This window comes from Arvicanthis niloticus, chromosome 16 (assembly GCF_011762505.2).
Source record: "Arvicanthis niloticus isolate mArvNil1 chromosome 16, mArvNil1.pat.X, whole genome shotgun sequence".
NCBI classification, from domain to species: domain Eukaryota; kingdom Metazoa; phylum Chordata; class Mammalia; order Rodentia; family Muridae; genus Arvicanthis; species Arvicanthis niloticus.
Window position 1 is genome coordinate 54743986 of NC_047673.1, and position 16405 is coordinate 54760390.

Genomic DNA, 16405 nt, shown 5'->3' on the forward strand with positions numbered 1-16405 from the left:
TGATTTTAGTGCAGAATTCTATCAAACCTTCAAGGAAGACCTAATACCAATTCTCTTTAAATTATTCCACAAAATAGAAACAGAAGGAACACTACCCCATTCATTCTATGAATCTATAATTACACTCACACCTAAACGTCACAAAGACCCAACAAAGAAAGAGAACTACAGACCAATCTCTCTTATGAATATTGATGCAAAAATTCTCAATAAAATTTTCACAAACTGAAACCAAGAACACATCAAAACAATCATCCATCATGATCAAGTAGGCTTTATCCCAGGAATGCAGGGATGGTTCAATACTTGTAAATCCATCAATGTAATCTACTACATAAACAAACTCAAAGAAAAAAAAAAACCACATGGTCATCTCACTAGACGCTGAGAAAGCATTTGACAAAATTCAACATCCCTTTATGTTAAAAGTCTTGGAAAGATCAGGAATTCAAGGCCCATACCTAAACATAGTAAAAACAATATACAGCAAGCCAGTAGCCAACATCAAACTAAATGGAGAGAAACCTGAAGCAATCCCACTAAAATCAGGGACTAGATAAGGCTGCCCACTCTCATTCTACCTATTCAGTATAGTACTGGAAGTCTTAGCTAGGGCAATTAGACAACAAAAGGAAGTCAAAGGGATACAAATAGGAAAGGAAGAAGTCAAATTTTCACTATTTGCAGATGACATGATAGTATACTTAAGAGACCCTAAAACTTTCACCAGAGAACTCCTAAACCTGATAAACAACTTCAGCAAAGTGGCTGGATATAAAATCAACTTAAACAAATCATTAGCCTTCCTCTACTTAAAGGATAAACAGGCTGAGAAAGAAATTAGGAAAAATGACACCCTTTACAACAGTCACAAATAGTATGAAATACCTTGGTGTGAATCTAAACAAAGCAAGAGAAAGATCTGTATAACAAGAGTGTCAAGTCTCTGAAGAAAGAAATCGAAGATCTCAGAAGATGGAAAGATCTCTCATGCTCGTGGATTGGCAGGATTAATTTAGTAAAAATGGCCATCTTGCCAAAAGCAATCTACAGATCCAATGCAATCCCCATCAAAATTCCAAATCAATTCTTCATAGAGATAGAGAGATTTGCAACTTCATTTGGAATAACAAAAACCCCAGGATAGGGAGAACTATTATCAACAATAAAAGAACTTCCTACAACCAATAGAGGGTTAATATCCAATATATACAAAGAACTCAAGAAATTATACTCCAGACAACCAAATAACCCTATTAAAAATGGGGTACAGAGCTAAACAAAGAATTCCCAAGAAGCATCTTAAGAAATACTCAACATCCTTAGTCATCAGGGAAATGCAATTCAAAACAACCCTGAGATACCCCCTCACACAGAATGGCTAAGATCAAAAACTCAGGTGTTAGTAGATGCTGGAGAGGATGTGGAGAAAGAGGAACACTCCTCCATTGTTGGTGGGATTGCAAGCTGGTACAACCACTCTGGAAATCATTCTGGCGGTTCTTCAGAAAATTGTACATAGCATTACCTGAGGACTCAGCTATACCACTCCTGGGCATATACCCAGAAGATGCTCCAACATATAACAAGGACATATGCTCCACTATGTTCATAACAGGCTTATTTATAATAGCCAGAAGCTGGAAAGAACACAGATGTCCTTCAACAGAAGAATGGATTTAAAAAAATGTGGTACATTTACAGAATGGAGTATTACTCAGCCATTACAAATAATGAATTTGAGAACTTTTTAAATTCTTAGGTAAATGGATGGAACTAGAAAATATCATCCTGAGTGAGGCAACCCAATCACAAAAGAACACACATGGTATTTACTCATTGATAAGTGGATATTAGCCCAAAAGCTTGAAATAGCCAAGATTCAAGTAACAGACCACAGGAAGCTCATGAAGAAGGAAGACCAAGTGTGGATGCCTCAGTCCTACTTAGAAGGAGTAACAAAATACTCAAAGGAGCAAATATGGAGACAAAGTGTGGGACAGAAACTGAAGGAATGGCCGTCTGGAGACCATTCCACCTGGGTATTCATCCCATGTACAGTCACCAAAGGTAGACGCTGATGGGGATGTCAGGAAGTGCATGCTGACAAGAGCCTGATATAGCTGTCTCCTTAGAGGTCTACCAGAGTCTGACATATTCAGAGGCAGATGCTCACAGCTAACCTACTGATCTGATCAAGGATTTCCCAATGGAAAAGTTAGAGAGAAGACTGAAGAAGCTGAAAGGATTGGTGGCCCCATGAGGAGAGCAACAATACCAACCAACCAGAGCTCCCCAGGGTCTAAACCACCAGCCTGGGAGCACATAGGGAGGGACCTATGACTCCATCCGTATATGTAGGGGAGGATGGCCTTGTAGGGCATAGATGGGAGAGGAGATCCTTTGTCCCATGAAGGCTGAACAGTGGGGTGGAATTCAAGGGTGGGGAGGTGGCAGTGGGGGGTGGTAGGTGGGGGCACACCCTCATAGAAGCAGGAGGATGGGATGCAATAGGAGGTTCCTGGATGGTGGACAGAATGGGGTGAGGGGATAAAATCTGAAATGTAAATATAATATCCAATAAAAGAAGAAAAAAAATTAAAAGTTGAGATATATGAAAAGTAAAATAAAAAGTCAGGTATTTGTAGATTGTCTTCATTTTTCAAGGGAAATAACAACAGTAATAAGCCACACTGGATTATAGATTCATGCTCTCACTAGATCTCCCTGTCTCCCATTTTTTCCTCTATAAAGGCCTGTATAGAAACAACTAGAATTTATCGGTTGGATAATAGTATTTTACCAGAGGTAAAAGATTTTTATTTTCCAGAAGTTAGTAGTTGTTCTTTGATGATGAAAAGAGAACTCTATTATTTTTTGTTTCTGTGATCCAGGACTAGGCTGTTTAGGGGTAAAGAGTCCTTGTGCCATTCCTATAGTTAACAGCTAACAGATCCCAATGTTAAATAAAAATTCTTTCAGGTTGGCATTTACAACTTACACCATGCTGAAGTAGTTAAGAAAGGTCCCCACCCCTTTCCCCATATTTGTGGCCTTTGGAAGAATCGGCTACTGTTTAGATTGGGAACATCGCTAGCTAGCACCGAGCCCAATAGCCTTCTGCCCTTCTCGAAAAGACTTTAAATAAATAAATAAATAAATAAATAAATAAATAAATGGCTGAGGAAGGGGGGTGGGGCTTGGTGAAGATTCCAGGAGTCGGTAGGAAGTCCCAGCCAACTGACAAGCTAACAGCTCAGGGAACACCCAAATATGTCACAGCGTTTGCTGCATTAAGTGACAAAAAAAAACCAAAAAACCAAAACAAAACAAAAAAAAACCAAAAAAACAAACCAATAAAACAAGAAACACACACAAAAGAACATCGAAACAACCGGCAGCCAGAGGTCCCCCACTTGGTGAAAGTGAAAACAGTCGGCTTTAGATACTTGTGACCGGAAGTGCCTGCTCGTGCCTAAGGTCCTTTTCAGAGTCAGTTCCGGTCCACGTGCCCGAGCGCGCCTGCAGACTCGAGGCTCGCTGCTGTCCGTTAAGCAGCTGCCAGAGGCCTGCGGAGGCCCAGGAGGACTGAGGAGGACTAGGGAGGACCACGGAGGATCCAGGGAGGTGCGTGGAGAACCATGGAGGAGAGGATAGAGGCACAGAGAAGTACGTGGAGGCTGCGAGGCCTGAGGTGTCGTCCTGAGGCTCAGGGAGGCTGTGAGGCCCGCGGAGGACTGTGGAGGCCTAGAGGCAAACAGAGGTACGAGGAGGCTGCTAGGCCGGACGTGGCATGCAGAGGACCTGCTGTGACTAGTGCAGGCACCTGGAGGCCATCGAAGCCTGGCATGGTGTGAGGAAGCCATTAGAGGCCAGCTACCTGCATAGTGGCCCGGGGCTCGCGTATGAGGTGACAGGGCCCAGTGTGCTGACTGATCCTACCTGTTCAGGTCAGACTTTAATCCTACGTATTTGGGACAAACTCCCTGAGGCGTCGCCCTCGCTGCAGCCCTCAGATCCCGCAGGCCCCAGCCAAAGCCCCTTCTTTGCCGCCCCCAGGACAGAGGAAAGGAAGGTCGAGCCCAGGCCACACAGCCTCACAGCAGTACTGACGTGGATAGGCCAAAGAGCCAAGATGAGTAAAAGCCAAGATGAACTTCCTCACGAACTTGACAGCCAGTTCACATTTCTCCAGAACATGCTTCAGCCATCGGGACGATCATACGTTCCGGAAATGACGCCATGAGAGATAAACTAAAAATTGACTTGTCTCCTGACTCACGACATGCCATTGTTCAGGTGGATGATGTTTCGCTGTCTGCCAAACTTGTTGATTTGCCTTGCGTTATTGGAAGCCTGAAAACGCATGATAGGAAAACCTTTTATAAGACAGCAGATGTTTCCCAGATGCTTCTGTGCAGCCCCATGGTGATCTCCACTCTTCCCCAGAAGAGCCAACTACTTCTGCTGGTGTTACTGTAGGGGGAAATGAAAGGGAAGCAGAGGAAAAATATATCTGGAAGGACGGCATTACTCCATCACTTAAGAATGTCAGAAAGAAACGGTTTCAGAAACCAACAAAAAAGCACCCTGATACGAAGCAAAACGAAGAAAGCCATGGTGGCTACGTTGATTCCAAAGATGTGGAAAAGGAAGTGAAGAGGCGGCTGCACTCAGACGCGGAAGCCATCAGCAGCCGATGGGAAATCATTGTTGATGACGAAATCAAGGCACTACAAAGTCAAACCTGCACTCCATATCTTCCGTTGCCCTCTGAAGTAGGTAGTCATTCCTCATCAGCATGTGCTATGCCTCAGAGCACATTCAGTGATTCTAGCAGTGGCAAAGATGATCAAGAGAATAAAGATGAGGAGGAGGAGGAAGAGGAGGAGGAAAAAAAGAGGAGGAAGAAGGGGAGGAGGAGGAAGAGGAAGGAAAGGCTGAAAAGGAAAAAGAGGAGGATGAGGAGGAAGAGGAGGAGGAAGATGATTCTGAAGACATCATGGAAAGAGAGCTACAAGCCAAGTTTATTGAGTTTAGCTTGTGTGAAGCTAATGAAAGTACCAGTTCAATAATTCTGGGAATTCAGAAGCTGATCCATTCCAAGGAGAAAAAACTTCAAGAGATTCAGGGCAAAGCACAAAGACAGAAAGATCTCCTCATAAAATTGGAAAACCCAACCCTCAAGAGTCCTTTCCAGTCTGTGCTGGAACAGCTGAAGTTACAGGAGAAGCAGAAATATGAACAGACCCTTTCCCTACAAAAACAACTGAAATACTTTTTGAAGAAGTAAAACTTTGAATTCACCATCTAGACTGAAGACTTGGTGAAACTGTGTTTCCCTCTAGTTACCTTATCTTGAATTAATTGTTTTTGTTTCTTTGAACATCTCACTGATTGTAGTGTTTCAAGAACAAAGTCATGGAGACAAGGCAGTATAAAAAAATGTGGTAACGAGTCCCAATTGATCATGGGGCTTGGCTTCTCTTGGTTAATTTGAGAAATCTTGAATTGCTTCTCTGTTATGATTTTATCATATTAGGTTGCTGTGCTTAAGAAAGGGAGACAGTCTAGTTTATAAGGACCTACTACTAGTTTGTATATGTTTAAACTGTTCAAGTATTTGCTACAACATAGATAAAAAGCTAATTTTTCTAGGTGTGGCAGCTCATATCTGTAATCTCAGCACTTGAGAAGTTTAGGCAGAATAATTCATAAATTCAAGACCAGCCTGGGTTATATAGCAGCTTCCAGGATCCACTGGTTTACTTAGATCGACAGCAAAACGAAGAATCAATACTAGATTCTGCTAAGGTAAAGGCTGCTTTCCTGATCAGGGATTTTTTTTCTTTGTTCTTTCCTTGCATGTAACTGATTTTTGTTCATTAATTAGCAGTTGCAGCATAGGTGTTATCCTTATTATTGTAAGTCTTTCTATCCTAACCCCATTAGAACATATTAGGAAAAGCCAGATGCCTGTAATGCCTATGAAGACTTCCTTACCAACCATGGGCTGCTGGGAGGTGTTTTAAAGCTTTATTTACAGTCTATGTTCTTTAAGCAAAAAATAAATTCTTTTGAATGAGAATAAAAAAAAAAAAGAAACTCGTACCAATTAATACCTTAAATTTGAAATCAAAGTAAATTTTGTACCATTTAAGAAATATAACTTCATCTTAATGACAATTATACATATTTCTACCAATAGGTTATGGCTATGAATAACTTCTAGCTATTCCTCCCTGTTCCAACAAACCCACTATTTTTCCCTAGAAAGACAGCCCAATATTAACCACCTCAGTCCCCAAGCCCAGGGAATAGGGGCACCGACACTTCATTAACTTCTTCAAGCTGATTATGGGTGTTGTGATATTAGAAGAGGGGTGGGGGAAAGAGTAAATTGATAAGCCTCTAATGTCTGTGTCTTCACTGGAATTCCAGGACATCAGAGGTTCAGGCAGGTCTGCTCAGCTTGATGAGTAGATACACCAAGGCTGTGTATTCTGCAATATACAATTCTCAAAACAAATTTTAGTATTAAGATAATTTTTTGTTTGAATTCTGGAATCTAGTCTTCTGGTGGCCTGCCTCTGTCATGTCTAATCCATATAATTCTGGGAGTTTCTATGAGGGTGTGCTCCCACCATCCTCCTCTTCCCCTCTTCCTGCTCTCAAATTCCCCAACAGTAGGGAATCCAAACTTTCAGGCACCAAGGCCTTCTACTTACACTGATGCCTGAGAAGGCTACCCTCAACTACCTATACAGGTAGAGCCATGAGTCCTTTCCTTTGTGTTCTCAGGTTGAAGCTTTTAGAATGGCTACTCCAGCTTGTTTCTTAGGACCATTTGCTTGAAAAATTGTTTTCCAGCCTTTTATTCTAAGGTAGTGCCTGTCTTTGTCACTGAGGTGGGTTTCCTGTAGGCAGCAAAATGCTGGGTTCTGTTTATGTATCCAGTTCATTAGCCTATATCTTTTTATTGGGGAATTGAGTCTATTGATGTTAAGAGATATTAAGGAACAATGATTATTGCTTCCTCTTATTTTTGTTAGTAGAGGTAGAATTATCTTTGTGTGGCTATATTCTTTTGGATTTGTTGGAAGAGGATTACTTTCTTGCTCTTTCTAGTGTATAAGTTTCCTCCTTGTATTGGAGCTTTCCCGGTATTATCCTTTGTAATGCTGGGTTTGTTAAAAGATATTGTGTAAATTTAATTTTGTCATGGAATATCTTGGTGTTTCCATCTATGGTAATTGAGAGTTTTTCTGGGTATAGTAGCCTGGGCTGGCATTTTGTTCTCTTAGGGTCTGTATGACATCTGTCCAGCAGTTTCTCACTTTTATATCTGTCCAGCAGTTTCTCACTTCTGGTGAGAAGTCTGGTGTAATTCTGATAGGTCTGCCTTTATGTTACTTGTCCTTTTTTCTTTACTGCATTTAATATTCTTTGTTTTGTGCACTTGGTGTTTTGATTATTATGTGACAGGAGGTATTTTCTGGTCTAATCTATTTGGCATTCTATAGGCTTCTTGAATGTTTATGGGCATCTTGTTATTTAGATTAGAGAAATTTTCTTCTATAATTTTGTTGAAGATATTTATTGGCCTTTTAAGTTGGGAATCTTCACTCTCGTTTATACCTATTATCCTTAGGTTTGGTCTTCTCATTGTGTCCTGCATTCCCTGGATGTTTTGTGTTAAGAACTTTTTGCATTTTATGTTTTTGACAGTTGTGACAATATTTTCAGTGGTATCTTCTGCACCTGAGATTCTCTCTTCTATCTCTTGTATTCTGTTGGTGATGCTTACATCTATGATTCCTGATCTTTTCCCCAGTTTTTCTATCTCCAGGGTAGTCTCCCTTTGAGATTTCTTTATTGTTTTTACTTCCATTTTTATGTCTTGGATGGTTTTATTCAATTTCTTCACCTTTTTGGTTGTGTTCTCTTGTAATTTTTAAAGGGATTTTTGTATTTCCTTTTTAAGGGCTTCTACCTGTTTACTTGTGTTCTTCTCAAATTCTTTGAGAGTGTTATTTATGTCCTTCTTAAAGTCCTCTATTATCATCATTAGAAGTGATTTTCAATCTGAATTTTGCTTTCCTAGTGATGGGGGAATTCAGCAGTTTCTAGTGTGGGAGAACTAGGTTCTAATGGTGGCAAGTACCCTTGGGTTACTGATGCTTATGTTCTTGCACTTGCTTTTTACCATCCGGATCTCCTTAATGGTACCTGCACTCACTATCTCTGACTGGAGCCTGTCTTTCCTATTATCTTGGCTGTTTCAGAAATGTGTGGGGTGGGTGTTACTATTGGAGTTAGATATGGGGCCCAACATCTGCTCAGTGTTCAGGCCCAGACAGGAAGGAACCAGTGCTCTGGGCCAGGAGTGAATTCCTAGGTCCTAGTGGGTTCCAGTTACTCCCTGTTTGGGAAGGGTGTTGCTGTCGCCTGACATAAGGTATTGCCCAGATTAGAGCTCCTGGGAGGCCTGCTTCCTCTGGGTTCTTTGAGACTAGGGCAGAGCTGCCGCCCAGGATCTGCTCAGTGCTTGAGCCCAGACTGGCACTTTTGTTTCTTCTACATATTTATTGTAAGTTGCATTGATTGTATACTTTCTAATTGTGTTAGTGTGTTGAAACATGGCATGTCTGTTATGGGGCTCTATCAACCAGCTTTTGTTTTAATGCCCTGAGTATCACAGAACCTTGTTATTCTAAAAATAGCTTGCAAATACTGGAAGAAATGAGACAGGCTTTAAGCAGAAGCAAGAGGGTAGTAGTGGGCTTGATTATTGCTGGTATAACAGCTTTAATTACATTTATTACTATCACCACTGCTCCTTCTTTTACTTTGACACAATAAGTTAAGACAGCTACTTTTGTTAATTATTTAGCAAAAGAATTTTACTAATGCGTTGAGTATACAAGAGGATTTAGATAGGCATTTGGAACATAGGATTGATGTTGTTTATCCTATTTAAATTATTGGAAGGAGGTTCAGAGTTTAAGAGTAAGGAGCCATCTTGAGTGTCATGCCAAATACCAATGGAGTTGTCTTATTGCTAAAATTTACAGTGATAGTCAGTATAATTAGAAAAAATTTTAAAGACACTTTCAGGGTATTTGGCATAATTCTAACATCTCTCTGGATGTTTTAACTTTGCATAGTGAGATTATGAATATAAAGAATCCTGCTCTGTTGACCTTTGATGCTGCAGATAATGCTGAAAAAATTATTCATGGTTTGACTTCAGTATTTCCATTTTGGTCAAACATCCAGAATGGCATATTTACTTTGATCAGGCTAGCCCTTTTTGTCCTGGGAATGCTTTTATTCCTTCCCATCATGTTAAAGCTTGTCTTTAACAGCATCAACATGTTGGCAGCCAAAGTACATGGCTTGAACCTGAAAATGGACACCCCCCCAGCATTATTCATTTAACAGGCTGGCAAGCCAAAAATGGGTATAATTCTGCACAGAGCCTTACCAACCTAAGACAAAAGTACATTGCTTTTGTTAATACATATTCCATGATGGTAAGGAAGGCATTCTTGTCAGAAGGACATAAGATAGGCTCAGTTTTGTATATAAAATAAAAAGGGGGAGATGTGAAGAGCTTTTGGGGCTGATTTGCAGGAATCTGACATTGGCCAAGGACAAGGAAATGGGCTGCTTGGAAGGAATCTGACATTGTCCAAGAACAAGGAAATGGGCTTCAGGCAAGAACTTGACACTAGGCTAGAACAAAGAAATAATTTCAGGCTGAAATCTAAATCTTAGGTTAGAGTTAAGTTTAATTCCAGGTAGAAATCTAAATCTTAGGCTAAAATAAAGAAGTAGGCTTCCAGCATGAAAATGACTTTGGGCTAGGACAGGGAAATAGGGTCAGATAATTTTGGTCATCCTGATAAACCCTTACAAACAGTGATCATGGGAGTGGTCACAGGCCTTTGTATATTGCCTTGCTTGTTCTTTGACTATTTGTGTTAATTGTCTTGCTTGTTCTTTGACTGTTCGCATCTAATGTATTGCTAGTTCCTCAACCTAGAACTGACCTTAATACTTGCATGTTATTAAAATGGTATAAAAGCAAAAAGGATGAGGTTGGATGGGATAGGGGGTTTCCCTAGAGAGAAATGGGTAAAGGGGATGACATCTGAAATGTAAATAAAATATCCAATAAAAAAAGGGAAAAAGGGGGAAAACCTTACATTAGCCTTTTACAATAGCAGTTGGTTTCTCTCTTTTTCTTTCTCTGCTCTACTAAATAATTCATTAATTCTTGTTCCTATGTCTTCCACACGTCAGGCTTATCTTGTGGAAAATCATAGCCAATTACACTTGATGATATTGATTTAATGTTTAATAAAGTTATATCAAAGCTCTACTTTTGATGAATGGTTTCTAAGTGGTCACACAGAACCCAGCTTTTATGATGCAGATTATCAACTATATATATTTAAAATTATACTATTTAGTGAAATGATTTATTTCTTATTAGGAAGATAAGATGCAGTTTATTGAGGCCAACTTGATCAGATTTCAAAAGGCAATTCAGGCATTATATATGTGTATGTATATATTCTGAAATAAATACATATATATTTCAAAGTGGGAAGTTCATTCTAAGAATAGACATTAAAAAGCTGTATTAATCCATTGTTCACAACAAGAACAACATACAGTGTATACATTACTAACAACAGTGGGGAAAAATCAAACAAAGCCCAGGTGTGACAACAGACTAGTTAAGTAAAAAGAAAGCAAACTACTGATTGAATGTCTCTGTATAGCCTTGGCTATGAGCATAGTTAAAGTAAAAAACCAAATATAGACACTTGATAAAAAATAACCAGGTCAAAAGAATCATGTACCTACTTATTAAGAATATTGTAATTTTAACTGTTGCAAAATCATCTGTTTTGTCCTAAGACACAGTAATGTTTTCTTTCTACTTAGACATTTTCTGCAAAAGTTATTTCTTTATTCTTAGCCATTTCCTGAAAATTATATTGTATTCATATAGTATTAGGAAGAGCTGCTTCTCCTCCTCCTCCTCCTCCTCCTCCTCCTCCTCCTCCTCCTCCTCCTCCTCCTCCTCCTCTTCCTCCTCCTCCTCCTCCTCCTTCTTCTTCTTCTTCTCCTTTTCTTCATCTCTCTCTGTGTTGTGTGTCTAACATACGTACATATTTGAAAGAATATTTATATATATACATATACTCTTTCTATATATACATACCTACCAACATACAACACACACACACACACACACACACACACACACACACACACACACACAGATGCTAGTTTTACATCAATTTGACATGCTAGAGTCATCAGAGGGGAGAGATTCTCAACTGAGAAAATGCTTCCATAAGATCTGGGTGTAAGGCCTTCCTTCCTTCCTTCCTTCCTTCCTTCCTTCCTTCCTTCCTTCCTCCCTCCCTTCCTTTCTTCCTTCCCTCTTTTTTCCATCCCTCCCTCCCTCCCTCCTTTTTCTTCCTCTTTCTTTTATTAATCATTACATTCATTTACATCTCAAATAATATCCCACTTCCTGGTTACCCTTCAAAAACTCCCCATCCTACATTTGCCCTCTCCTCTCTTCCCTTTGCCTCTATGAGGGTGCTTCCCCACCTACCCACCCTATCCTGCACCACTGCTCTAGTGTCTCCCTACACTGAGGCATCAAATCTCCACAGGACTAAGGGCCTCCACTCCCATTGATATTAGACAAGGTCATCCTCTACTACATATGTATCTGGAGCCATAGATCCCCTCCCTGTACACTCCTTGGTTGTTCATCTAGTTCCTGGGTGCCCTGGGTGATTTGACCAGCTGATCTTGTTTTTCTATGGGGTTGCAATCCCTCTCAGCTCTTCTAGTTCTTCTGCCAGCTCATCTACCCAGTCTGACGGTTGGCTCCAAGCATCCACATCTGCACTGGTCAATTGCTGGCCAAACCTCCCAAAAAACATCTATGCCAGGTACCTGTCAGCAAGAAACTCTTGGGACATCAACAGTGCTGGCCTTGGTGTCTTCAGACAGCATAGATGACCTGGTGGGGCAGTCCACAGATGGCCCATCCTTTAGTCTTTGCTCCATTTTTGTCCCTGTTCTTACTTTGGACAGGAACATTTCTAGGTTAAAAACTTTGAGATGATTGGGTGGCCCCATCCCTCAACTAGGGGCCATGACTATCTATTCGAGGTGGTCTCTACAGGTTCTATCCCCACCTTCTCTGAGAGCATTTCTGATAAAGTCGCCCCCTTTGGTCCTGGGACCCTCCAGTGGCTGTCCCCAGTTTTTCTGCCCCTACTGCTACATATTTTTATTCAATTTCCTGACCCTCTGTACCTATCTCCCACCCCCTCCAGTACCTGATACTGCCCCCTTTATTTCCTCCTCGTCTCTCCCTACCAGGTCTCTTCTCCCTTCACCTCCCTCAATCATCCTGTTCCCCCCTCAGTGCAGGACTGAAGCATCCATACCCTGGTCTTTTTCCTGTTTGAGGAAATTAGTCACTCTGGCAGCAGGCTTCAAATTCTTAAATGCTTACACCATACCCAGTGTTGCATTCTTTCCCTAGTGCCCACTGATCCAAATGTAGAACTCTCAGCTGCCTCTCCAGCACCATGCCTGCCTGCATACTACCATGCTTCCCATCATGATGAAAATGCACTAAGCTTCTGCAACTGTAAGAGAGCCCCAGGTAAATGTTTTCCTGTTGTGATGGTCATGGTGTCTCTTCACAGCAATAAAAACTGTAACTAAGACAAGTACCATGCCCAGTTTTATGTTGTTCTGGTGATCAAATGCAAAGTTTCACACATGATAGGCAAGCAATCTACCAAAGTAGCTACCTCTGCAGCCTCAATACTCTTATATTTCAATGTATATATATATTTACATGTGTGTAGGCACACATATGTGTGCTGTGATGGATGTATGTGCTTGATATGTATGGATATTAATATCCATATTGTATGGATAGATGTGGAGGCCTGAATTTGATGCTGGGTATTTCTTTAGCTTGTTCTCCACATTATTTTCCAAAACAAGGCTTTCACTGAAACTAGAGTTTGTACCCACCTTTCCCTGGGGAGTCGCCCTTTCTCTATCTCCCAAGGGACTGTGATTCTAAGCAGGTTTTGATGCCTGCCTGGCATTTATGTAGTTTCTGGGCATCCAGTCATCACAATGTGCAACATACGCTATATTCAGTGAGCTTTCTTTTGTGGCCATGTAGGTATTTTTTTTTTTAAGTATTAAATTGAAGATAATTCCTTCTACTCCTTTTGAATTTGGTGTTAAGTATTAGTTAAGGCCATATAGATAAAATATGGTTCATTATTCAAAAGGGAATCATTACTTTTACTATTCTGATAGTACATGTGAAACAAGGCAAGACTTTTGAATTTGATAATATCTAGACATTCTGGAAGACAATAACTTACTTCATTGAAGCTAAATACTTTAACATTGTGCTTATTTATGGCTTTTTTTTTTCAGAATTAAATTTTGGGTTGGGATTTATAGCTCAGTAATTAAGAATTTCTAGCATGCTCAAGATGCTAGGTTTGATCTTCAGCACTGCAAAAAAAATAAAAGAAAATGAAGACATTTAAAATTTTTATTTTCAGTTGACATATACAATTATGTATATTTATGCAATGCCATGTGATATGCTACAATATATATTACATAATATTCAAACAAGTAAACATATCTACCTGCTCAAATAATGATTATCCTTTGTGATAAAAATGTTCACAATCCTTTCCTTAGCTTCCTTATATAGGGCACTGAGGTTGGTTATATGTTCAGTGGCACACCAGGAATGATCTTACCTTCTAACTTAGCTCACCCATTGACTGATCTTTTCCCACCCTATCTCCCACCATGCTTTGCCCTACCTCTGGTGACTGCTATGCTCATACTCTCAACTTTTCTGTGAAATCTTAGTTTTATATAGTTCATATATTTACAATTTCCAGAAGCATGGGCACTTTTATTACATCACTTCAGTGCACTGAGATTCTCTGCAGCTCATTAAAAATAATGGAGTAAATCTATGTTTACTCCAAACGATAAGGTGACATATGTTGAATAATGCTGATAGAGTTTAAAAATACTTCCATTTTTATGACATTTACCCCATAGGTGCCAAAATTTTGTAGAAGCAAATTTAGAAGTCTCTAATGAAAATCTGGACTGTGGATTTGGGTGGAAATTTTTCACTTTTAATTTTATATTTATGCACAATGCTTGCATTTTATTTATGCTAGTATTTGGTTTTTATAAATTGAAAGTGTAATTTGACTTTGTAAAAGCTCAGTTGATTTTTCTAGGGTGAGAGGCTTAAAGCAGATGCAGAAGAATGTGAAGGTATTTTTTTTCTCAATGTGCATTTCTGGTGCTCTCTGTGCTGGCTTCATCTCAACTTTACAATGTGTGAAGAGCCAGCTGCAGCAGAATGCATGCCCATACTCCCAGGCTTTACCACCAGGCAAGAAAAGGCTCTTCTCCTTAGATATAAGAAGGAACTCTGATGATCCTAGTTTGTACCATTGCCAAAGCCCTGGATCAATGGGTGATATAAGCCGTAGTATTACCAAACATGTGAAGTAGCTGTCACAAACCCAAGACTGATTACTGTGTCCAAGAACAGAGAAAAATAGGATAGATTATTTCCCAAGAAAGGAAGAGATTCAGGGCAGCTAACATACATGTGTATGCACTCTAGAAACACTGTGGTTTAGGAAATTTAGATATTAAGAGCAATAAAGTATAAATTCATTATATATGTTAATATCAGTATAACTGCTGATTTTATTATATATTATATTACATATAATATTACATATTTTATTCTAGTCTATAATTTTGTCATTACAGATTTTCAGAATTATTAAATACTAAAAATACCCATTCTTCTTTTGTTGGAAGGAACAAGTTATTTTTATTAGCACTTTAGAAGCTACTCCTGCTGAAAAGAGTCGAGACCAGTGGACTAGGTCTGAATTAGGTTATTAGCACAATTAATGAAAATGAGTGCAGATTCAGAGATAGATTTTGTGGTAGAAAGTGGAGAAACCAGTAATTATGTGGGCAGAAAAGAGAATAGTAAAAATTATTCTGTCCCAATATCTGCTAATTATGTTAATGATTTCACAAAAAAATGCAACCATGTACAGGACATCTTGTTACAAGGCTTGAGCTTTATGATTTGCACTTCATTCACCAGACATAAGCAGAAATAGTGTATCTTTCATTATTGTTTATTTCAAGTGAGAAGGTTACTGCCTAAAATACAGTAGGAGAATGCCAGGCACAGGAGATCATGAGCACACAAAACACCTGTGTGATGCAGATGAGAACCTAAGGTTGAGATCTGGGCTTGGGTTCTGCAAAAAACCATTTTCTAGAGAAAGTGGTTAATGGTATAATAAGACAATATTAAAAAATGGTTCATGTTTTTTAGATACGCAATATTGAGAAAATCTCACTTGCCTTCAAAAATAAGAAGCATGATTCAATAGTGACACTTTGTCCTGGTGTGAAGGACAAAAGAGTGTGTGGAGCATATGAAAATAGTCTGTGTGTTTTTGACTGTAAGAAACATCACTAACTAACAAGGGTATTTTAACTACTTAATATTTGTCAGAGCTAAAAAATTTCCTAGATTAATTAAATTGTCTGCTTTTTTTGCAACAGATAAACATAATAAGGGAAAATCAGCTTCCGCAACTTGGTAGCACAGCCTAGTAAATACTTGGGCTGCTTGAGTCATGCCCCATTCAATGTCTGATATTGGTTGGCTCAAAGAGAAAGTAAGTCCTTCTAACTAAGGGACATGTCTTGGGACTGTCAATCTTCACTCTGCAATCCTCCCTGAAAACAGCAGATTCTGTTAGGTTTGATTAGTTCCTTAAGTTCTGTTTACCTTAAAAATTCAAAGCTAAAAGATTTGTTTTTTTATTATTATTAAATATCTTTCTCCCTTTTTAAGTTCCTTACTATCTTTCTTTTGACCTCAACTTTATTGTTTCTGTTAAGGCTACTCTGTCTGGGATGATCTTAGATAAGGTTAGAGAACAAAGTAAAAAAAAAAAAAAAAAACAAATAACAAAAAAGCAAACACGCAAGCAAACAAACAAAATACAAACACTAGGCCTGAAAAGGTGGCCAAGACATACAACCAGGGCGACAGTATTTGGAAAAACTGTAGCATTAGAAGGATGTTAGGAGCATCAGTCAGTGAAAGCTGCCTGAGCATATGGGAAAGTCATGCTCACATTTTCCTCAGTACTTTAGAAACACTGATCCACAGCTGTAGTTGTCTGTAAACGTCTGGTGACAGTTATTTCCTATGGCATTTATTATGCTCCTTGTTCTTTATGGC

General features: G+C 39.4%; 1 pseudogene; it reads left to right on the top strand.

Moving 5' to 3' along the window:
- The first annotated feature begins 4135 nt into the window (after positions 1–4135).
- LOC117721238 (transcription initiation factor TFIID subunit 7-like pseudogene) lies at positions 4136–5293 on the top strand (annotated as a pseudogene).
- The last annotated feature ends 11112 nt before the right edge of the window (positions 5294–16405 follow it).